Consider the following 23,984-nt stretch of genomic DNA (forward strand, 5'->3'; position numbering starts at 1 on the left):
CTCCCCACTTCCCCCTGGGCTGCACTCACTCAGCTGTGTGCGCTGTCCATCCGCGGTGCCCAGCCCAGGCGTGACCTCTTCCAGGCCTTCATCTGGGCTTTGCTCATTCTCCGGCTCCCAGGACTCGTCCCCTCCACAGTGTGGCGTCGTCAACTGCCCGCCTGTTCCTCCGTCTCTCTCCCCAGTCCTTTGAGCATAGAGACCATGTTTGATTGGCCTCTCTTGTCCCAGGGCCCAGAGGATGGGGGATGCTCCTTACCTGTACCTAGAGGCTGGAGGTTGCCAAGGGGTGGGGAGGATGCAGTGGGAGTTTGGGGTGAGCAGACGCAAACTGTTATCTGTAGGATGGACAACAGGGTCCTACTGTGGGTGGGGCACAGAGAGCTGTAGTCAGTATCCTATGATAAACCATCGTGGAAAAGAATATAAAGAAAGAATACATATACGTGTATAACTGAGTCACTTTGCTGTACAGCAGACATTAACACAACACTGTAAATCAACTACACTTCAATAAAATTAAAAAGAAAAGGGGCTTCCCTGGTGGCGCAGTGGTTGGGGGTCCGCCTGCCGATGCAGGGGACACGGGTTCGTGCCCCGGTCTGGGAAGATCCCACATGCTGCGGAGCGGCTGGGCCCGTGAGCCATGGCCGCTGAGCCTGCGCGCGCGTCCGGAGCCTGTGCTCCGCAACGGGAGAGGCCACAACAGTGAGAGGCCCGCGTACCGCAAAAAAAAAAAAAAAAAAAAAAAAAAATTAAAAAGAAAAAAGAGGCTGTGGGGGGAGGGAGGGAGGTCTGGGAGACAGGATACCCCACTCGACTGTAGTATTTCTCCTTTGGCCTCCAAAAAGTAAGGCGGGACAACACTACATGTCTCAAGGGGATGCATATTTAAGAGCTCTCCCATAAAAACAGACTGTTTCAAATGACCAGCCCCTCTTTGGCGTTCTCCTAGGATTTCCGTGGAGGGACCACTGGATCGAGGCTTGGGGGGCAGCTTTGCTCAGCTCCCCAGAGAAAGACTTGCAGGCGCATGAGGTGGGGGAAGGGCTCCTGCTTTATTGTTTTCATTCAGGAATTCCTTTGTTGCCTTACTTGCCAATTCCACATTGTGGAGGACTTTCTCCTTTTCGTTTTTTAAATGGCTGTGGCATTTTCAACCTGCAGCCAGACTGCTGAAAGATATTTCTGGCTGAATCGATCTTACGCAAGGTTGATTTCTGTTTTCAAATCCCCAAAGATGCACAAAGGCACAGGAAGCCTACCTTTCTTCATGCATCTTCCGAACGTATCTTCGCCTTGTCTGCTTTCTGATCCGCATGGGCACTGAGTCAGATGCCGGGCCGCAGTGCTGACTGCAGCGCTGGCTCTGTCCCCTGTGGTCAGAGGCTCCATCGCCCCACGCCGCGGTCACTTAGAAAGTGTAGCGGCAGTGGGAATAAAATGTGACATTTATGTTAACGTTTCCACCTCACACTCTGCCTTCCGAGTGTTTTCGTCCACAGCCCTTCCCGTCTGCCCGGATCTGTCCCAGCATTGCCTCCTTTTTCTCCTCTCCCAACCCGACCGTGTGCAGTTTCCCACGTGGACGATGCTTGTCCCCACTCGTTTGCACACAGGGGTCCTGTTTGCTTCGACCGTGGCCCTCATGCCAGCCCCTGGCCTGCACCGTCGCCGTCACCCCGTCACCACGCTCGGGGGCTCGTCCCCTCTGCTGTCATCCCACCCGCTGCTGCTCTCACCCTGCCTTCCAGCTTCCCGGGAACAGGGTTTTCTTTTGCTCTTTGAGATAGCATCCCTTACCCTTACCCCCTACAAAACGAACACATGTTCATTTTAGAAAAGTCTCAAGAAGATGATTTTTAAATTGCACTCATCCCGCCTCCCAGAGATGACACCCTCACCACCCGCAGCCTCGTCCACAGTGATGGTTGTGTCTAGTTTACTGACACAAAACCAGGACTGTGTTGTGGCCGCTCTCTTGTAGCCTCCCCTTCCGCCACAGCATCACAAGGGCTTGTTTTGTTACCCTTCAGGAGCACACGTTTTCATGGTCTCACAATACCCATACGCCCAGTGTATTAAAGCGGCTCCCTGCTGGGCACACAGCATGGCGTCACCTGAGCCTCTCCCACCTTCCCACCTGAGCTGGCCCCTGCCGCTCTGCGCTCACACTGTCACTTGGCGAAGCGCCGTGAGTCCCGTAGTTGCCACAGGCTCGCCTCCCCGAGCTCGTCCTGGGGGTGCCCTGCTCTTCCTGCCGGCCAGGGGGCTCCCCGCCACCTCTGGGAGGTGGGGTCTGGCGCTCAGCTCTGTTACCACATCTGTCGCGCGTCTGCAAGTACCTGTCTGCCTCCCCACTAACCATTCGCTCCTGCGTGTGTGGCTGCGTTTCATCTGTCTTCGTGTCTCTGCTGTGTGGTCCAGTGCTGTTTACAGGGCTGGACCTTAGGATACATTTTACCAATGAGTAAATATACTGCATCCTCAACAATGACCTAGGAAGCGCTTTGGATTGCACATCTCTGAATCTTCCTCTAGCAGGACTGGCGAGGCCTGGTGCCAGGTGCCAGGTGCCAGGTGGTGTGTTAGCCTGTGGCTCTCCTGGCCTCTGCCGGGTCCAGTCTCAGCAGGGCAGCATCTGGGGATTCCTGAGTCTTACATGTGAGGGACCTGAGCGTCTTGACAAGCCAGCAGCGTGCGGTGAGTGTCTGCGGTGATGGTTGTGGAGTCCCTGTTTCAGACAGAAGATGTGAGAGTCGGAGCAGTCTTAGCTGGGGCATGTCCTCAGGGAAATTCTCCTACAGCGGGAGAAGGAAACCTGGGTCATGAGAACCATAATGCAGGGGAAAAAAGTGATAAAGTTCGCAGGGGGACAGACAAGGGGCTGGGGGTCTGGAGAGGAGAAAGATGGCTCCTGGCTGGGGAATCAGGAAAGCGTTCCGGAAGTGGTAGCCTTTGCACCGCACCCTGAAGCTCGGCGTTCATCTGCTGTGGCAGAGTGCACAGGCGTTCCGGGGAGAAGGGCTGGGCAGCGTTCACGGGATTGTGCTGTGGTAACAAACTACCCCGAAGCATCACCGAATCAGAGTCAGGCTTGCCATCGTGCTCACATCACACGTGGAGGAGAGGTAGGCCGAGGCTCGGGGATGCTGCCTCCCACGCCTTTCCCACTGCAGGAACCAGAGCGCCCAGCCTCACCTGTGCTCGTGTCTGGGAAAGAGGACTGGCCGGCCACACCGTGGTCCTCGAAGCCCCTGACCCAGCACGGACGTGTCACCGTGCACGGGGCCAGTAGCCAGGCCTGGTGGTGTGCAAGGCCCCCTACGAAGGCCCGGGGCCGCCGCCCTCGGAGCTGCGCATCTGGCTCCCGTGCCTCTTGCGTGTCCAGGCAGTGCTTCCAAGCTCCAGGCCACTGACTCTGGGGTTGCCTCAGACACAAGCTGTGCATCCAACCTTCTTCAGCCTTTTCTTTCATTTTGAATCACATCGCTGCTCTTAGGTGCTCCTGTAACGCTTGACAAATTCTCTGTGAATAAAGGAAAAAATTGAAGCATAAATCATCCGGAGAGTAGCATTTTCTAATTTGGATATGTGGCAAAACAACTCCGGGTGATTTTTTTTCTTTATTTTCAGCAGAGTTTCTCTGACGGGCCATCGTCATCTTCCGTGGAGCGATAAATCGCGATCATATTTTCCGGGTGAAGCGGGTTTCAGTTCTCATCGTTGCGTTCACGTTTCCCTTCCTCCTCTGCTTCTTGGGACATGTAATCCTTAGCAACTCTGTGATGAGACAGGATGGTCAGAGCCTCAGTCTCACCACGGAGGGTAGATGAGCGATAGCGATCTGAGCTCCTTGCGTTGGCGGCCTGTGCTGAGCCCACAGCCCCGTCCAGACGAGCGGACTCGGGGCGAGGGCACCACCCGGACCCCGGGGCCCGGGGCCCAGGGCTCAGGCCTGGGGCTGTGTGCAGCCTTGTGGAAGCTGGGGCTTGGGTTCATTTAATCTGTGCAGAGAGAGGGATGTGCTTGTCCCCTTTCAGATGTAAAATTCCACACGCTGAAGACGGGGTTCTGGGGGCAGCTGTGTTAGCTGTGTGTTCGAGGGGCGAGCCAGACCCGCAGAGGAGCGTCCATTCTTCTTCCTGGGGTTCAAGCCACATGTGGTTCCACTGGTGAAGCCTCGTGTTTGGAAACTGCCGTTGTGTGCGTTTGCCCTGCCGGTAACCCCCGAGGTCCTCGGCGTCGTCCTCTGTGGAGTGGGGGGCGTGGCTGCCCGGGGCTGTGAGGTTTGGGGGCAAAGCTGACCTAGTGCAGCCGGCGTCCGGTACATGGCAGTTAGCCTGTGACCGAAACCCTCACGGTCAGGTCAGAAGGCTGAGCCCACGAGGTCGAGGTGGCTTCCAGTCGTCTCATGCTTGTAGTTGTAGACGTGGGGTTCCAACTCTCGCCCTCACCCCGCTGGCGCGGCCTGGGAGGTGGGACGGTGAGGGTCGGGGCCTCGGGCTTGCTTCCTGTGCAGGACAGCGGAGCCGTGGAGGGAGCAGGCTCGGCGCCCCAGGGCTGATTCCAGCAGGGCTTTATCCTGCCCGCGCCTCAGTCTCTGCATCTGTGCAAGGGGGGCATGTGCCTGCCGTCCGGTGAGCACTGCTGCTGTCTCCGCAGTGGTTTCATCTCAGCGTAACCCTGTGTGGCCTCCTTCGCTCCTGCTTCCTCTCTGAGCCTCTCCGAGGGATGTCGGGGTCTCTCAGGGGCCGCCACTCACCATGGCTGACTGAAAACGAAATCTAAGTTCCCTCCTCCATGGGGCCAAAGGTGAAAATGCCTCTTACTGGATTTGACGGGTCTAGAAGAGTTGAAATTGTCTTTGAATGTTAATCTTGTCACTGTTACCTTTTTGTCCTTTTAATGTCTTGGCTGGAAAAAGGAGGGTATAAATAGCTCTAGTCTTACCTTTTTGTCCTTTTAATGTCTTGGCTGGAGAAAGGAGGGTATAAATAGCTCTAGTCTGTTCCCTTAAAGGCCTGCACTGTGTTTGCTACTTGAATGCAAAGCAGGAGCTCTTTCCAAAGCTTCGATCTAGTCATCAGCTGCCTGTTTTCCAGTCTGATTCCAGCCCGCATCCACCCGGCCCACCGTAGCTGCGGTTGCCGGAGAGAGCTCTGGGGGAGCTCTTAGCTGTTCTCGCCACTACTCACCGTAGCTCCGTCCTGCTCCTGGTAATGTCAGCTCCAGGTGGGCTGCGGCTCCTGCCCCCGCCCCTCATGCCTGGCCCGTCCCAGGAGTCGGAGCGGAGGGCGAACGCGTGTTAGGGCAGCAGGCTCTGTGGGGCCCGCCCTCCGTGAGTACCGTCCCTTCCCCTACCACGTCTGTGACGTCCAGGTGATCCCAGAATATAAGGGAAGTGAAGTTGTGCTTGTCCAGCACCTGTTACATGCCACCCACCATGCTAAGTGTTTGTTCACGTCACCTGTGCGTACTGGAGAGGTGTAGAGACACAGGGGACCACTCGCGGCATCGTTTACTTCCGGGGCCGTCGGAGTCGAGTTCTGCTCCCAGGGCTGGGGAAACCCTCCCCCGTGAGGAGGCGGTTATTACCCCATTTTACAAGCGAGTGGGCCGTGGTTTGGACCCTCGAGGAGGTTGGAGTGGGTGAAGCAGAGAGCGCTAGGCTGGAAATGAGGCTGGAAAGGCGGCGAGAGGGTCCTGGAGCCCCCTGCTTGGCTCGGCGCGCTCTTAAACCCCCTCTGCTGACCCCCGCAGCCTTGCTTGGGCCGCGGTTACGGGGAGGGGCACCTCCGACCCCCGCCTCCTGCTCCCCGCGTGTCAGGCCGTGGCTTTGTGTTCCCGAAGCTGCAGGCCACGTGCAGAAGCACGGTTTGAGATCAGCGGAATTATGCTGGGCCGCGGAAACCTGCAAATCTGGAAAGAGAAGCAGGCGGGCTGAGGCTTTAGGAGGAGGAAAGCAGAGCGAGGTCCAGTGGCTGCCCGAGGTGTGGAGGGGCCGAGCAGGTTTTGATTGTTTGTCTTTTCCCTCAAATGTGAGACCAGCACCGTGTTTGAGACTGGCTGTGTCATGGAGTTATTTTAAAGGCCCCTTAGCTCAGCTCGTGTCTCTCAGATGTCGTGCTGTGTTACGGTGACTCTAGGTTTTAAGCCTGTTGGCTTATTGGCAGGTGGCTCTGGCGTGTGGATTGTCTTGGGCTTGGCATCACTGGTTCTTGAGGATTGGTCACATTTCCCTGTTTTCTTGCATGGCAGGTATTTTACGTTGTTCTTGGACACTGCGAGCATTATTTCTTGTAGACTCTGAGGGTTATTTTTTATGAGCCTCTGGAGAGCACTGATGGTTTTGTTTTGGCAGGCAGCCTGTCCAGTGAGGTTCCAGTCGTAAATCCTGCCTCGCCTTCCTGGGCTGGAAGTCGAGATCTCTCTTCCTTCAGCTCAGTTCCCCAAGCCTCTGCTTCACTGGTTTGGGTCTGTCCAGCGTGACCTGCTAGGTTGTTAACAACTCACCCTGGATTGTAGTGTTTGCCAAATTCTGTGGTGCAAATACTTCCCCTGCGGCCAGATTCCAGCTCCCGACGTGACCTCACTGGATATGGGGTTGAGAAGAGAGGCCAGCAGTGGCGCCCTGGGCCGCTCGGGGTCAGGCTGAGGTGCCTGTGTCTGCTCGGGATCCCAGCCAGGCAGCCCTGCGAGCTGGTGCCTGTCCTGTGCGCCCACAGCTCAGGGGCGAACGGAATGTGAGGCCGGCGTGCGGGTGCGGAGGGTCAAATTCCAGGTCTGTTCTTGGGGCCCGTGCCCTGAGATACACACGCACGCGCACGCTCTGCCACCTCCAGGGACCCCCTTTCCTGGCCAGAAAGATGGCGTTTCTATCCGAGTTGCATCCATTGGGGCTGCTGCCTGATGCTGTCTACTGGGGGCGCCCCAGGCCACTCCATGGAGAAGTGAGACGGGATGTGGAGGCCCAGCCCGCGGGGTGGGGGTGGGGGGGCTAGTCTGAGTTACTCCCGTCCCACTTCCCACTGTGCTCTCCTCCCAGAGAGCTCAGGGGGCTGCCTTTGTGCGGGTCCAGACTTTTCCTCACGGTCAGTGGGAGGGGTGGGCTGTCACACAGGGGTACAGAGGGCTCCGCGTGACTTTAGTCCCTCTGTCCTACCCCCTGGGGCCACACAGAACAAAGCTGGCCCCTCATTCTCATCGCATTGTTCAGGTTATCAAAGGCAGTTTTCAGTAATTCATTCAGCACAGTCTTGTTGAACACCTAAGTTGTAGGTCTATGAAAGATGGGTAAGAATCCATAGAGAATTCACTCTGTGAATTCATGGTCGTGCGTGTGCGTGCGTGTGTGTGCGTGTGTGTGCGTGTGCGCGCGTGTGTGTGCGTGTGCGCGTGTGTGTGTGAAGCAACCACGGTCATGAGTGTGGTTAACCAACTACTAAATAGTGGGCACAGTGTTCCCGTGGGGCGGAGGCGGGAACAGGCCAGAGTAGCCTTCACAGGGCTGATCCCCGAGGCGGAGTCAAGGCCCAGCAGCCCGAGCGCTGCAGGCCCCGGGGCAGGAGGCACGCAGGTGAGTCGGGACAGCTGAGGCCCGGAGGTGCGCAGGCCCAGGCCTTGGGGGTTCGCGTGCCTCCTAAGGAGTTTGCGTGCTCCATGCCCTCCTGGTTCCCTTCTGCTCCCTGTGGCCGGATCAGCGCCAGGGTGGGTGATGTCCATGGTGGGATATGATTCCCGGTAGCCCCGCCCTTGGAGTGCATCCTCAGTGCTCAGCACGTGGCGCGAGGCCTTTTAAACCTCACGACTATACTCTGAGGTTAGCCTCCTTATCCTTATTTTTACAGCCAGAAAATGCTTCAGAAAGCCAAATGACTTCCCGAGATGGCCCAGACTTGGGGCAGAGCAAGGATGCGAGCCCAGGTCTCTGCGTCTCCGCTGCCCTGGCCCCATCCGTCCCCTGCCCTGACTCCGGGGGGTGAGAGGCTGGGCCGCGCACCCCTGTGCCGCCTCTCCCAAGCTGGGCACGCTCGGGACATCTGACCCCTTCCTGTCCCTGTTTGCTTTCCTCACTGACGTTAGGAAGTAGGACATTTAACTTAGCGTTGATGAAATGTGCAATTAGACATAAAAGCACCTTTTTACTAATGGCAGCTGACCTAGTATGATTGAAGCATTTTGTTAATAAAATGGAGGCATTTAGCTGCCTTAAAATCAGTCAGCTCGTGGTTCCTTCCGGGCGGGTGACGCTGCAGTCGCACGAAAGGCTTGTGGGGTGACTCTCAGTTCAGCGTCCACTTTCTTCAGCCCCGACTGCGTTCCAGGCCTTGTGCCAGGCGCCAGGACGGCGAGGACAGGCAGGCCGCGTCTCTGTCCTCCGAGCGCTGTCAGGTGGGGCAGGAGGTCTTCAGTGTGTGCTTTACCAGGGCGGCTGCTGGAAGCACAGGGGGCTGAGGGGAGGTGGGTCGAGGGTGAGCCTAGCTGGGTGAGAGGCCGGAGGTGCAGAGTGCAGAGTGCTGCGTGGACGCGGCGTGGGGACAGTAAGGGCTTCGTGGTGCCGGCGGCAGGAGGGGGCTGGAGACTGGCAGGGCAGGTCACGGAGGCTGGTGCGGCCCCATCCACGCGGACTCCCTTCGCTGGTGTCGGGCGGCACGTGGAGACTGCCGTCTTGGTGAACGGCTCTGGGGCGGTCATGTGAAGAGGTTTATCAGAAGAGCCGGTTGTTGACGTGAGGACCCGTGTAGGTACCTCTGGAATGAAGGCCAAGGCCCCCACTTCCTCCCGCCCCCAGCATCCCGCCGACTTCCTCGCACTCGGGGACCATGGCTCACGGGCCTCCACCTTTGCTCCCTGACTGTGTCCCTCTGGAGCCCGGGGGTGGCTTAGGAGCCTCAGTTTCCCCATCAGTACAGACGGGAATGACAGCGCTACACTCAGGGGCTTCATGGGGGTTAGATGAGAGCTGGGTCTCAGAGTGCTCAGCACAGCAGGCGGCCGCGTCTGCGGTGAGCCCTGAGCGATGATGGGACGGAAAGGCTCGAGCACAGCACCTGGTGCAGGGAAAGGCCTCGTACGTGGTAGGGATTCTCACTGTAAAAACTGAATTCCTCCCTGGCACTTAGGCCTCTTGGAAAGAATTTTGACCTTCTGGAAATGTATTCTAATTTTTATTTTCCAAGGGACTCTCCCTTAATTCTATTTGTGTTTATATCTGTATGTACACTATTTGTTGATGGTCACACTAATGTTATTTGCACACAGATAGTAATTGGGCAATTTCCAATTTGTAAATCCCTTTGAGAATTCCATACCTTAGAAATTTTCTTCTTCTGATGGTGGTTTTGGTTTGGATTTGGGCCACTGCACTAGCCTTCACACGGGCTCGTCATCGGTCTCTTCCCCCCTCCAGCCTTCCCCCCCGGCTGCTGCCTTCCTTCTGCTAAACCTCCTTGGCCCCTTTGTCTAAAGAAAGCTCTAGAAGCTCTAGGAAACCACTTAGCAGGACAGGGAGGTCCCTTGGAGTTTGCATCCACTTTTCTTAGGCATCATCACCCTCACCCCCAGTTCTGTTCTCTGGGCGGCAGGAGCCCTTTAGAACCAGGGCAGTTTATACACACTGTGATCGAGTTCTGCACACAGGGTGCAGAGGGCAGAGAGGGGAGAGGCTGGGAGTTAGACTGACGTTGCCGTCAGGTGGCCCGCGCAGAAGGGGGCAGGAGGCCTGAACTAGGGCGTGGGGACGGGGCGGGGTCAGTCCACACAGCCTGCTGCCCAGGCCTGGAGGGCAAAGGGAAGGGGGATCGCAGGCCTGGTGTGTGGGGTGCTGCGGGAGTGAGATGGGCCTGGAGGGGAGCAGTTGGGAGGTGGCATGCTTCTGGTTTTGGATGTATGGAGCGCTAGGTGCTGGTGGGAAGGTATTGTGTAATAACAATGGCGATGAAAGAACTAGGATTTCTAAAAGGCTTTCTTATTAAGAATACACTGTCCAAATTAATCCACAGATCACCTTTTTTTAGCTAGATCATGTGCTCATTTTACAGATGACAAACTGAGGTCACAGTGTTCAGGACGCTCTCCGGGGGTTACCCTGTCTGCTGGTGAGAGAACAGAGTCCAGCAGAGGTGACTCACCTGCCTTTGGACTCCACCCTGGAGACTGGTTGGCGTCTGCAGGGCGCCTCTGACCCTTTCTGGACACGCTGTGATGGGAGGAGGCTTTGCTCCAAGGACACAGGGCCACGTCCGCCTTCCAGAGCGCCCTGCTCCTCTGCCCCTCAGGGCCACACACGGCTCTGAGGTTTCCTCTTCTAGAGGATTCGGACACTGATCTTGATAACATTTATCGCCGGGGTGGTTGTGAGAATTAAGAGACGTGATTATAGAGAACCCAGCAAGGAACCTGGCTGTGAGCAAGGTCTCGGCGAGGGGACCACCCCCCACCAGATGCAGATTCAGTGCCAGATGCCCCGTCCCCTACCTGAGACCCTCCCTTCCTCGATCTCCTAGTTAGGTAGAAGCAGGTACGCCTCCTGTGGAAGGTGGGAAATCTGCATCCCAACGTAGAGATATTTCTGTCCAGAAAGACTGATACAACACGGTAATGTTTTGTAGGTTCAGCTCCACTTAACAGGGGCATTTTTATACAAGGGAACTTTAATTTCTGCGGAGCATAATTGAAGTGTTATTGTCCTTCCGCAAATGCGGGATATTTTCACTTACCTTTGCCACTGGCAATGCACCAGGATCCTTGCGCTCCATTCCGAGCGTTTGAACTGTCTGATCCGTCTGTAGCTGCTCTACCAGAGCTGTTTTGGGGTCACTGAACTCTGTGGGTTCTTCTGCTTCTCATTAGCTTGATGAGGGAAACGGCCGTGGTCTGTCCTAAACCCAGATGTCAAAAGTACCTCCACGTATTTCTCTCACGTCCTTTCTTTAGCAGCATCTGCCAGGAAAAAATCTGCCAGCGATGTTCCAGTTTGTTTCCCTCTTTCTCTTCATCTCCCCGGGCCTGGGGTTGAACCTGCGAGCATCCTGGCTCCGCCCCGTGTTTGCTGAGTGGAGTGGGTTTGAACCCCATCCCCCAAACAGCAGCATCCCCCTGCCCACCCCCCTTGTGCGACCCCAGGGGATGCAACGAGGAAGGTTGCCTTCTCATTTTGGAACCCTGGACCCAGGCCCTGGGCTTTGGCTTCCCAGCAGCCTCCCTCCTAGGTGTCACCTGGACAGGAGGGAGGAGCCAGTGCCTCACCCGTGGATGCTCCTATGTGCACAGGAGGCCTCTGGCTGCCAGGGGCCAGTGCGGCACAGGGAGGAAGCTGCTCCGGGCTGCCACCCCCACCTGGGCTCTGTGGAAGGATGTTTGTGTCCAGGAAGGCCTGACGCTTGGTGACCACACCATCACCTGTGCCTCGGTTTGTTTCCTCACCTGCTTTGTGAAGACAGTAAGACCTTGCATTTGAAGGAGGGCATGTGTGGTAACTGCAAATACTCAGTAATCGTTCTCTCCCTCTGTAGTTGCCTTTTCCTCTGCCTCCTTCAGTCTCTCCTCTTTGTACTATTTTTTAAAAAAATTTCCTTTGTTCTTAAAACTAGCCTTTGACACTCCTTGCAGCGTGGGTCCACCTGCCTGGCGGTGTGGCCATCTACTCGGCCATAGCGAGCAGGGGATGTGCATGCACCCTGATGAGGCCATGGGAGCCTCCGTGATCTGCCCCTGCTTACCCCTCTGGCCTCGTCTCTCCCAGGCCCCTCAGAGCAGTCTGACTGGCGTCCAGGGAGCCGAGCCAGCGTTCACGCTCCATCACATCGTGCTCTGCCACTTGTGATGTTCCCGTACCTGGGGTGTTCCCTCCTCATCTCACCCCTGACTCCCAGCCCGAGCAGCTTCAGGGACGGTGGACAGGTAGCTGAGTAGCACCCGAGCATCCCTGTGGCATAGCACTTGTCACAGCTCATCACAAACCTCACAGCCCGTCTGCCCGAGGTCCATCTCCCACGGGGAGATGGGGCCTGCTTCGGATTCGCCCATGTCCCTGAATGCTAAGCGCGGGGCCTGCGTCGTGCCGATAGCTCTCTGAGTACTGTCGCGCTGGTCCCGGGTGGCTGGTCCCAGGTTCCCTCCTCAGTCTAGCCCGGCCAGCACCCCGCTGAACCCTAATGTTGCTCACAGCACATCCCACCCTGGCACATTGGCTGGCCAACGTGTGGAGTAATGTGACTAGGGGACAACAGTGAAGTGTCCCATCAGCTCGTGTCCCTCGGGCGCAGTCACTGACCTGCAGCTGCTGTGCAGGATCCCGACTTCGTCAGGGTGATGGGGTTGCCAGCCGGGACCCGGGCTGGTGCCCTCACCCTTAGGTAGCGGCCGCCCCACGATGCAGCCACGTCTTCTGCAGGGTGATGGGAGTGAAGCAGGCTCCACGATGGGGACGCTGCTGCCTTAGATCTCCCTCCCTGGCCAGCACGTTACTCTGGGAGAACTCAAAGGAGCCGGAGGTGCCCGAGCGTGTGTTAATGCACCCGCTTTTCACTGAAGGATGCATGGCGGCCACAGCCCACTGCCCCGGCAGAGGCTGCTGCTCTGATCTGAGCTCCTCGGTGGCTTTCCCAGCCCACCCGAGTGGAGCACGGCCTTCGGGGAGAAGCGGGGACTCACTCACTCATACCAGGCAGAGTGGGTCCACCTGCCACTTGAAAGTAGCTCGTTTCCTACTATGGTTGGAAGCAGGCGGGAACTAACCCTGATGAGGTGCCAGCTGCACCGTGGCCGGACCCTTACTTGGGTTAACTTGCGTGTCCCCTCCCTAGGAAGGGCCCCCGCGCCGGCCCAGGACGGAGGCTCCCAGTGGGTAGCTCGCCAAAGACACAGCTGATGAGAGGCAGGCCTAGGCAGAAGCCAGGTCTTTCAGACTAAAAGAATAGCAGAAAACCGGGAGAGCATCTGATAGCTATTTTGATCTTCGTACAGACTTCCCCAGAGTAGTCATTGAGGAGCATTGGAGAAAAGCCCAAGCTCCCCCTTAGAGACCCAGCAAATCCAGGGAACTGTTGGAATGATTTCTGGTGCTCACCGGGGAGGGAAGGCCCTGCTTCAGCCAAGCTCGTCCTGTGCTGGGGGACCTGTGAGTCCTGCTGTGGAAAGAGAGGGAGAAAGGAGATGAGGGTAGACGGGCAGGAGCTGGTGGGGTCTCCCCGCCAGCCTGTCCTGTGCGGGGCCTCTGGGAGCAGAGGGGGGAGCTGTGGAGGATGCAGGGCTGAGGACACAGCGAGAGGCTCAGATGCTTTCACGTTAGCCTTGGTGTAATATCCTTTGTGATTACAGGATAGTGAAAAGAAGAAATAAAGTACCTAGCATCTACCTGGCGTTTTTTACTTCATAGACGCCATTGTAAATGCTTTCCTGTTTTGATCTCAATCCACTCTAGAACTTTTTTTACCTCCCCCCCGCAAAGTAATAACTGTAATTTTGATCACCAATTATATGCCAGGTGGTCCAAATTCTCCACAATCCTGACTAACCCCCATGTCAGATACCCAGTTCCCATGTGAGTTCTTAATCATCACAGGTAACTGGGCTGCCAGAGGGACCTTACAGCCCACCTTCCTGGTCACAGCACACACCCCAGAGGACAAGAAACTGTGCTGTGCTCCCTGTTCATGTGGCCTGACTGCTTTGCACAGCCTCTGGCCACCAAGCTCCTAGGTGACCAAGCGTGGATTTAGAATCCAGGTCTGTGTGGCTGCAAAACGCCCGTGCTCGTTCCTCCACACAGTTCTCCATCCCAGAGGGTGCCCTGAAGTCAGGTGACCCGCCCTGGATCCCACGTCCCGTCAGGAGCAGAGTCGCGCTTGAACCTCTGCCCACTGGCCTGCCATCCCGCCCCTTTCCACCGCACTACAGAGGCCCCGGCTGTCCCTGCCTCTGCCGAACCCTGTGGCAGGGATCCAGCAGGCCGGCCAGCCCTGTCTAGATGGCAAGGCCCCCTCCCCCCCCCCCCCCGCAGGAGGCCTAGCAGAGAGAAGTCAATGAAAAGTGGCCCCGAAAAGCCGGGATCCAGCCCTCACTCTGCTTCCCGCAGTTTCAGGGGCATCAGCTGGCGGCTCAATGACGTTAGGAGTAAATCTCATTTTTTATTAATTAAGCACTATTTTCTGCGCCGAGAAAGGTACTTAACGGGTCCCAAAACAATTGTTCGTGTACAGAAACGCAAGGTACGGGGTTGTGCTTCCGCAGAAACGTTGGCTGAGATGGAAGGGGACACTCCCGATGCTTCAGAGCCAGCGCCTCTGGACATTAGAAGCATTGCTTTGTTTCTTTTTCTCTAATACAGAATAAACTCATATCAGTTTTATACAGGAGGTGTCGGCGTTTCGGGGGTGATTCGGAGGCTGCACATGTGGCTGTGGCGGAAGCAGCCCTGGCCCGGAGATGGGTCGGCAGAGCCCTGGCCGCCCTCGGGGAGGAGGAGGGCAGGACGCTGGGGACGATGGGGGCACAGTGACACGGGGGTGCCCCAGCCGGCCTGAAAGGCAGCATGGGAGGCAGGGAGGCTTCGCAGGGAGGCTGGGTCTTGGAGCGGGGGAGTGGAGTTAGCTGCCTGGAGGAAGCGGTGAGGACAGGCGAGGGGCCCCAGGAGGGCAGGTCCTTGGGGGAGGAGGACTGTTTGCCCTCAGCTCGCCTGTCTGTAAGATGGGGCAGTGCCCTGGGGTCCCCGCGTGTGGACGACGGGGGAGCACGTGTATGGGGGAGTGTGACGGGGGATGTCACGTGGGGTCCCTTGTCCTCTTCTCCTGCGGAACCAGCTGGTCCCTCTCCCATGATCACACCACGTGGTCCTTCTTCCGAGAAGCTGTCTCGGCAGCAAGAGGCCATGGTCCCCGCTCCAGTCCCCACCCTTGGCCTTCGCTGAACTCACAGAAACCCAGGCAGGAGGTCGGTGGGCCCTGGACAGCCTCCAACTCACAGATGAGGAACTGGAGATTCAGACAGGCTGGAACCTCAGAGGCAGACTTGGCGATCAAGAGAGGCTGGGATCTGTCTGAAGCTGGCATCTCCTCAGCTTTCTCCCCTCCAGGTGGATCCCAGCCTCTGCGTGGTACCAGCTAGAGGGTGGAGCCCTGGCTCCCAGGCCTGTGCTCGTGTCTGAGCTGCACTGACCCTGCCGAGCGCTCTGTCCTTCAGCTGCATCAGCCCTACGTGTGCCCGGAGCGCGGGGAGCAGGGACACCTCTCTGGACCCACGTCTTCGCCTGCCGCGGGCTTCGGGCCGTCCAGGCCTGGTTAAGAGTCCTCTGCCCCGTTTGCCTTCCCTGTGGCCTTGGGCAGCACGTGTGTGTGATCCCGCCAGGGCTGCCGTGGGGACGGACGTAGGTGGTGGTGGTGAGGCACATGCTGGGCCCCCCGTGGCCACGGGTGCTGCCACTCTTGTGTTTGGTGCGATCCCTGATGGTGCTTTGATTTTTAGAATACAGTTCTCTTCAATTAAAAATAATAATAAGGAAGGTGTTTTTTTTTTAAAACCATAACTGATCTATGAGGCTTAAGGGGAAAATGATCTTCTTGGGTGTGATCCAGGTTGTCAGTGTTGATGCCATTTTCTTGTCTGCCAAAAGTTCTTCTCATTCAGGATGGATGACTCTGGAGATTGGCCGCTTCCCTTTCACTTGGATTGTACTTCATTATAAAACAGAGAAATAGGCTGGTGTTCTGCATAGTCAAATAGACTCCCGAAGGATGCGCCACATAAATTTAGAATACCATCGTATAACTATCAATTATCTCCCAATGAAAGTTCAATTTAATTATATGTGGATAGTCCTTCTAAATCCGACTCCTTGATTTGTATTTAAATGTCATCATTATGACTTCCCTGGCGAGGTTATCAGCTGTTCAAAGGCTGAATCATATGATACGGTATTTTAAAAACCACCGCTTTTTTATAGACTCTTCAAAAATCACAGCACCTTTTTTTAGTGCCAACTCTTGACTATTATTGTCACATTTGGCCATAAAATTAAACGTGAAAATTGGCATTCAATAGCAGTATTAATTCTATTTCACTCCGATGCGGCAAAGATGAAGAGAATTGAATGGTGGTGGGGCTGTACGGTTAGGAGGCTGGGGAATTCGCTAGGGCGCTGGGTCAGCATCAGAACCGCATTCAGGTCCGAATCTCAGCTCTTCCGTGAGCAGCTCAGGTTATTTCCTTAACTTCCCAGCCCCTTAGTCTCCCCATATGTAAGGTGGGATTGATAATCGTGACAGTGGCCACTGTTTGTAGGATGCTATGGTGTGCTGGGCACTTGCGGACCGTCTTACTTAATCTGCACAAAATCTTACAAGGCGGGGCTTATTAGCCCCAGTTTGGGTGCAGGGTTTTGCACTGTGAGGCAGTGCCACCCTTCCAGGAGGGTTTGTGCTGTGACCGAGCCTTGTGGCGGAGCTGACCTCTGATGGCGTGGTCACTAGCACTGAGTAAGAACGCTGACCCCTCGCCCGCCCTCTAGGTCACTACTGCCGACCACATTCCGCAGAGGTGCTCAGGGAAGTGGAGGGCCACGGCCAAGGTCATGTTCAAGTCGGGGCAGAGCTGGGGGTCCAGCCCAGGTGGTCTGCTCCCAAGCCGGGGCTCCCTGCTCTGTGCCCTCTGCCGCCTCGGTGCCCATGGGGTGGACGTGGGCTGCCGTCCGGGGCCTCAGCTCCCTGCCCTCCGGGGGCCGCTGCAGTAGATGGTCTTCCTCCCTCCCTGCCTCCCCTAGACGGCTCTGGGTTTCCCGTCCTCCTCCTGGGTTTCCCGTCCTCCTCCTGGGTTTCCCGTCCTCCTCTCCACAAGGGGCTCCCAGCAGCTCCGCTTCAGTTCCTCCATAAGCGGCCCCGACGGCTGTGGGGCCGCCTCCTCTTCGAGCAGCTGCTTTGTGATGGGCTCTGGACCTGCTGCGTCACCAGGGAGCACTGCTGCCCCCAGCCAGGGGGCCCCCTGGCACGTCTGCGGGTGCACCTGGAGCAAGGGTGCCTCCCAGGGCACCAGGCTGTGACTCCCCCTCTGACAGTGCTGGCCCTTGGGACCGGTGTGCGTGTCACGGCGGGCGGAGAGCTCACGTGTAAGGACTCGGCTCTGGGAAACGTTTCCCGGCCTTGCTGCCGGCCCCTTCCTGGAGGGGAAGAAGGAGGAGGGCGGCGGGGCTCAGGACCGTGCCCCAGGCCCACGTAGATAGAGACGTAGAGGTGGACAGTGCTCCTCTGGGGTTTGGGGGGGGTGGGTAGTCCTCGGGTCCTGGAGTTGCCACCGTGGCTGCAGGATTTTAAGCAGGGTGCCCCTAGGTGAGCCACTCAACTTCTGGTGCCTCGATTTCGTCATCTGTGGGAGAGGAGGGACACTGCCTTTGGGACATCTGCTGGCAGCACGCGACCTGGGGCTGCTGGGTCAGGAGGGCTGTTGTACGTTTGGGGGTGCGCCGGTTCTTGTGGATGGCAGGCCCACGGTCACCGGGTCTGTGTCCCACGCCGGCTCTGAAAACAGCACGAGCAAAAACCATTACCTTTTAGGTACTCTGCCTAAGCAATGGAGAGCCAGATACAGCAAAAAACAGCGCAGCGCTGAGTCTGAGCGGCCGGCTCTTGACGGGAGCAGCTCTGTGACACTGGGCAGGTGGCTTATGCCCACAGAGCGTCATTGCATCTGTAAAAGGAAGCAAATCACACTCATCCTCAGGGCACAGTAGGAGAAAGATGAGCGTGTATTGAAAATACCTGGCCCGGGACTGGGTATGCGATAAGGGCTCGTTGCATTTCATTTCTTTTTCCTCTCCTGTTCTGTGGGCACACCTGGCTACACTTTCCTGAAGGGTGGAGATGGGTCATATAGTATGACGCTTACGCAGTCAGAAATTGTTTGAAAGAGCCCCCCCACCACCACCGAGGACGGTCACACAAATATAATCCTGGTGCCCAGTGTCCAGTGTGTGCTCTGACCCTAAGGCTGCTGAGAGCCGGGCCTCTCTCCCTTTTTGCATTCGACCAGAAGAGAGCTGGGTATTAGGATGTGTCCACACCCATCTGACAGGTGACAGTTATTAGTTCTTTTTGAGTTATCAGACGATGAGCTGAATTTGGCCTTTTTAGTGAAACTTAGGAAATATTCTGACCTTCTGTTTGAAGAGAGCACTAGTTTGCTCCGGGCTAGCTTGGAAGTAGGAAGCGCTTCTGCCGGGTGGGAAATTAGAAGCAGTCCGGCTGCACTCACAGGGGAAGAAAGATAAATGGCTAATAAGCTCCTGAAAAAATGTGCAACCTCAGGAGTAATTCAGACAGACCTGCAAATTAAAGCATGAGCGAGGCAGCATTTTGCCTCTTACTAGCACAGATTAAAAATTGATCATCGTCAGTATTGGCAAGGGTGCAGAGAGAGGCGTGCCCGCCCGCACTGCTCGGGGTAGTGTACCTCAGGAAGAAGTCTCTGAGAAGGAACTTGGTCCTCTGCCTCCAAACCTCAAAGGTTTTCACACCCTCAAATCAGTAATTCTGCCTCTAGAATGGAGTCTAACAGACAGTCATAAATGCAGAGAACAAATTTAAGCACAAAGATGGTTGTTACGATTTTTTTCACCAGTAAGTTTTTAAAGAATGGAAAATACCTGAAAGTATGAGAAATAGGGGAATTGTTAAGTAAATTATGATACAGCCATATGATAGAATATTCTGCAGACTAATTTTTTTTAATTAATTAATGAATTTATTTTATTTATGGCTGTGTTGGGTCTTTGTTTCTGTGCGAGGGCTTTCTCTAGTTGCGGCGAGCGGGGGCCACTCTTCATTGCGGTGCACGGGCCTCTTACTGTTGCGGCCTCTCTTGTTGCGGAGCACAGGCTCCAGACGCGCAGGCTCAGTAATTGTGGCTCATGGGCCCAGTTGCTCCACGGCATGTGGGATCTCCCCAGACCAGGGTTTGAACCCCTGTCCCCTGCATTGGCAGGCGGATTCTCAACCACAGCGCCACCAGGGAAGCCCCAGACTAATTTTTAATGATGCGAAATTGCTCATCCTATATTAAGAGAGGAAAGCAAGTCTTAAAATTATGTGTATATGTATGTGTGGTCACATATATTTAATACTTATATAATGACTTGTAGGTATGCCTATATAATGATTTAAACTACATTAAAATACAAGTGCTTAGGAAAAAGAGTATAGAATTAATATATCAACCTTAGAGTATAAGATTGAGTGCTTTTTCTTTTGTATGCTTTTCTCTATTTTCCAGCTTTTTACAGTAAGCATATCTACTTGTATAATCCGAAAAGAACAGTAAATGTAATTTTTTGAAAGTGGTCCTTGCTATGAAATGCACTGTTTCTGCGCTTACACAGAAGTGCCTCTAACTCTTCAGTAGCTGACCCTCAAACGTCACGCTCCTGGCCAAATGCTGTGGATTTACCAATGTTCCAGTAGTCCTTTCCAAGCTCTCAAGACATCTTCCTTGGGTTTAATCTTATGTTTATACACCCTGAATACCAGTTCCTGGTTGTTAAAGAAGAAGCTCCAAAGGCCAATTAGAGCATGCTGAGGCTCAGCGGAATATTTTGGCCACAGCACAGGCTGTGAAATAAAAGAAAATGCCTACTTTTATGTGTTGAGTGACAGTCATCTTCAGGGCCTGACACGAAGGAGCCCCCCTTTCTCCCCCCCTTTCTTTATCCATCCATGTAACACATTTTTGTTGAGTACCTGCTGTATGCCTGATTTCATGCCAAGAGGTAGGATTTCCAGCGTCAGTAAGACACAGCCCCTGGCTATGCGCCTGTCAGGGGCATGGGAGTGGGAGTTGGAGGCCAGCTGCAGGTGGTTAGCTAGAGCCCTCCTGCCTTCTAGAGACCAGGGGCTGTAGCACCTGGGGACGCAGTTGAACGTGGATACAGGTGTGCGGGCTGGGCAACAGTGGCGGTGGGCGGGAGGTAAACGTTGGCCTGGGGTGTTAGGGAAGGATCTTTTTTTTTTCTTTTTAATTGGAGCATAATTGCTTTACAATGGTGTGTTAGTTTCTGCTTTATAACAAAGTGCATCAGTTATACATATACATGTGTTCCCATATCTCTTCCCTCTTGCGTCTCCCTCCCTCCCACCCTCCCTATCCCACCCCTCTAGGTGGTCACAAAGCACCGAGCTGATCTCCCTGTGCTATGCGGCTGCTTCCCACTAGCGATCTATTTTACGTTTGGTAGTGTATATGTGTCCATGCCACTCTCTCACTTTGTCACAGCTTACCCTTCCCGCTCCCCATATCGTCAAGTCCATTCTCTGGTAGGTCTGTGTCTTTATTCCTGTCTTACCCCTAGGTTCTTCATGACATTTTTTTTTCTTAAATTCCATATATGTATGTATTAGCATACGGTATTTGTCTTTCTCTTTCTGACTTACTTCACTATGTATGACAGACTCTAGGTCCATCCACCTCATTACAAACAGCTCAATTTCATTTCTTTTTATGGCTAATATTCCATTGTATATATGTGCCACATCTTCTTTATCCATTCATCTGATGATGGGCACTTAGGTCGTTTCCATCTCCGGGCTATATTGTAAATAGAGCTGCAATAAACATTTTGGTACATGACTCTTTTTGAATTATGGTTTTCTCAGGGTATATGTCCAGTAGTGGGATTGCTGGGTCACATGGTAGTTCTATTTGTAGCTTTTTAAGGAACCTCCATACTGTTCTCCATAGTGGCTGAACCAATTCACATTCCCACCAGCAGTGCAAGAGTGTTCCCTTTTCTCCACACCCACTCCAGCATTTATTGTTTCTAGATTTGTTGATGATGGCCATTCTGACTGGTGTGAGGTGATATCTCATTGTAGTTTTGATTTGCATTTCTCTAATGATTAATGATGTTGAGCATTCTTTCATGTGTTTGTTGGCAGTCTGTATATCTTCTTTGGAGAAATGTCTATTTAGGTCTTCTGCCCATTTTTGGATTGGGTTGTTTGTTTTTTTGTGATTGAGCTGCATGAGCCGCTTGTAAATTTTGGAGATTAATCCTTTGTCAGTTGCTTCATTTGCAAATATTTTCTCCCATTCTGAGGGTTGTCTTTTGGTCTTGTTTATGGTTTCCTTTGCTGTGCAAAAGCTTTGAAGTTTCATTAGGTCCCATTTGTTTATTTTTGTTTTTATTTCCATTTCTCTAGGAGGTGGGTCAAAAAGGATCTTGCTGTGATTTATGTCATAGAGTGTTCTGCCTATGTTTTCCTCTAAGAGTTTGATAGTTTCTGGCCTTATATTTAGTTCTTTAATCCATTTTGAGCTTATTTTTGTGTATGGTGTTAGGGAGTGATCTAATCTCATACTTTTAGATGTACCTGTCCAGTTTTCCCAGCACCACTTATTGAAGAGGCTGTCCTTTCTCCACTGTACATTCCTGCCTCCTTTATCAAATATAAGGTGACCATATGTGCGTGGGTTTATCTCTGGGCTTTCTATCCTGTTCCATTGATCTATCTTTCTGTTTTTGTGCCAGTACCATACTGTCTTGATTACTGTAGCTTTGTAGTATAGTCTGAAGTCAGGGAGCCTGATTCCTCCAGCTCCGTTTTTCGTTCTCAAGATTGCTTTGGCTATTCGGGGTCTTTTGTGTTTCCATACAAATTGTGAAATTTTTTGTTCTAGTTCTGTGAAAAGTGCCAGTGGTAGTTTGATAGGGATTGCACTGAATCTGTAGATTGCTTTGGGTAGTAGAGTCATTTTCACAGTGTTGATTCTTCCAATCCAAGAACATGGTATATCTCTCCATCTATTTGTATCATCTTTAATTTCTTGCATCAGTGTCTTATAATTTTCTGCATACAGGTCTTTTGTCTCCTTAGGTAGGTTTATTCCTAGATATTTTATTCTTTTTGTTGCAATGGTAAATGGTAGTGTTTTCTTGATTTCACTTTCAGATTTTTCATCATCAGTGTATAGGAATGCCAGAGATTTCTGTGCATTAATTTTGTATCCTGCTACTTTACCAAATTCATTGATTAGCTCTAGTAGATTTCTGGTAGCATCTTTAGGATTCTCTGTATATAGTATCATGTCACCTGCAAACAGTGACAGCTTTACTTCTTCTTTTCCGATTTGGATTCCTTTTATTTCCTTTTCTTCTCTGATTGCTGTGGCTAAAACTTCCAAAACTATGTTGACTAAGACTGGTGAGAGTGGGCAACCTTGTCTTGTTCCTGATCTTAGTGAAATGGTTTCAGTTTTTCACCATTGAGGACGATGTTGGCTGTGGGTTTGTCATATATGGCCTTTATTATGTTGAGGAAAGTTCCCTTTATGCCTACTTTCTGCAGGGTTTTTATCATAAATGGGTGTTGAACTTTGTCGAAAGCTTTCTCTGCATCTATTGAGATGACCATATGGTTTTCTCCTTCAGTTCGTTAATATGGTGTATCACGTTGATTTATTTGCGTATATTGAAGAATCCTTGCATTCCTGGAATAAACCCCACTTGATCATGGTGTATGGTCCTTTTAATGTGCTGTTGGATTCTGTTTGCTAGTATTTTGTTGAGGATTTTTGCATCTATGTTCATCAGTGATATTGGCCGGTAGTTTTCTTTCTTTGTGACATCCTTGTCTGGTTTTGGTATCAGGGTGATGGTGGCCTCGTAGAGTGAGTTTGGGAGTGTTCCTGCCTCTGCTATATTTTGGAAGAGTTTTGAGAAGTATAGGTGCTATCTCTTCTCTAAATGTTTGATAGAATTCGCCTGTGAAGCCCTCTGGTCCTGGGCTTTTTGTTTGTTGGAAGATTTTTAATCACAGTTTCGATTTCAGTGCTTGTGATAGGTCTGTTCGTATTTTCTAGTTCTTCCTGATTCAGTCTTGGCAGGTTATGCATTTCTAAGAATTTGTCCATTTCTTCCACGTTGTCCATTTTATTGGCATAGAGTTGCTTGTAGTAATCTCTCACGATCTTTTGGATTTCTGCAGTGTCGGTTGTTACTTCTCCTTTTTCATTTCTAATTCTATTGATTTGAGTCTTCTCCCTTTTTTTTCTTGATGAGTCTGGCTAATGGTTTATCAATTTTGTTTATCTTCTTAGAGAACCAGCTTTTAGTTTTATTGATCTTTGCTATCATTTCCTTCATTTCTTTTTCATTTATTTCTGATCTGATCTTTATGATTTCTTTCCTTCTGCTAACTTTGGGGTTTTTTTGTTCTTCTTTCTCTGATTGCTTTAGGTGCAAGGTTAGGTTGTTTATTTGAGATGTTTCCTGTTTCTTAAGGTAGGATTGTATTGCTATAAACTTCCCTCTTAGAACTGCTTTTGCTGCATCCCATAGGTTTTGGGTGGTCATGTCTCCATTGTCATTTGTTTCTAGGTATTTTTTTATTTCCTCTTTCATTTCGTTAGTGATCACTTTGTTATTAAGTAGTGTATTGTTTAGCCTCCATGTGTTTGTATTTTTTACAGATCTTTTCCTGTAATTGATGTCTAGTTTCATAGCGTTGTGGTCAGAAAAGATACTTGATACAATTTCAATTTTCTTAAATTTACCAAGGCTTGATTTGTGACCCAAGATATGTTCCATGAGAAAAATGTGTTTTCTGTTGTTTTTGGATGGAATGTCCTATAAATATCAATTAAGTCCATCTTGTTTAATGTATCATTTAAAGCTTGTGTTTCCTGATTTATTTTCATTTTGGATGATCTGTCCATTGGTGAAGGTGGGGTGTTAAAGTCCCCTACTATGAATGTGTTACTGTCGATTTCCCCTTTTATGGCTGTTAGTATTTGCCTTATGTATTGAGGTGCTCCTATGGTGGGTGCATAAATATTTACAATTGTTTTATCTTCCTCTTGGATCAATCCCTTGATCATTATGTAGTGTCCTTCTTTGTCTCTTCTAATAGTCTTTATTTTAAAGTCTATTTTGTATGATATGAGAATTGCTACTCCAGCTTTCTTTTGGTTTCGATTTGCATGGAATATCTTTTTCCATCCCC

At 52.6% G+C, this 23,984-nt stretch overlaps 1 protein-coding gene across 3 annotated transcripts in view; it reads left to right on the forward strand.

Annotated features, from left to right (window-relative positions):
• TRAPPC9 (trafficking protein particle complex subunit 9) overlaps nt 1–23,984 on the forward strand; it is a 510,030-nt gene that overhangs the window by 359,712 nt on the left and 126,334 nt on the right. The window lies entirely within an intron of this gene.

Source organism: Delphinapterus leucas, chromosome 17 (assembly GCF_059928025.1).
Source record: "Delphinapterus leucas isolate spDelLeu-1000000601 "Yukka" chromosome 17, BTC_Dleu_Yukka2, whole genome shotgun sequence".
NCBI lineage: Eukaryota > Metazoa > Chordata > Mammalia > Artiodactyla > Monodontidae > Delphinapterus > Delphinapterus leucas.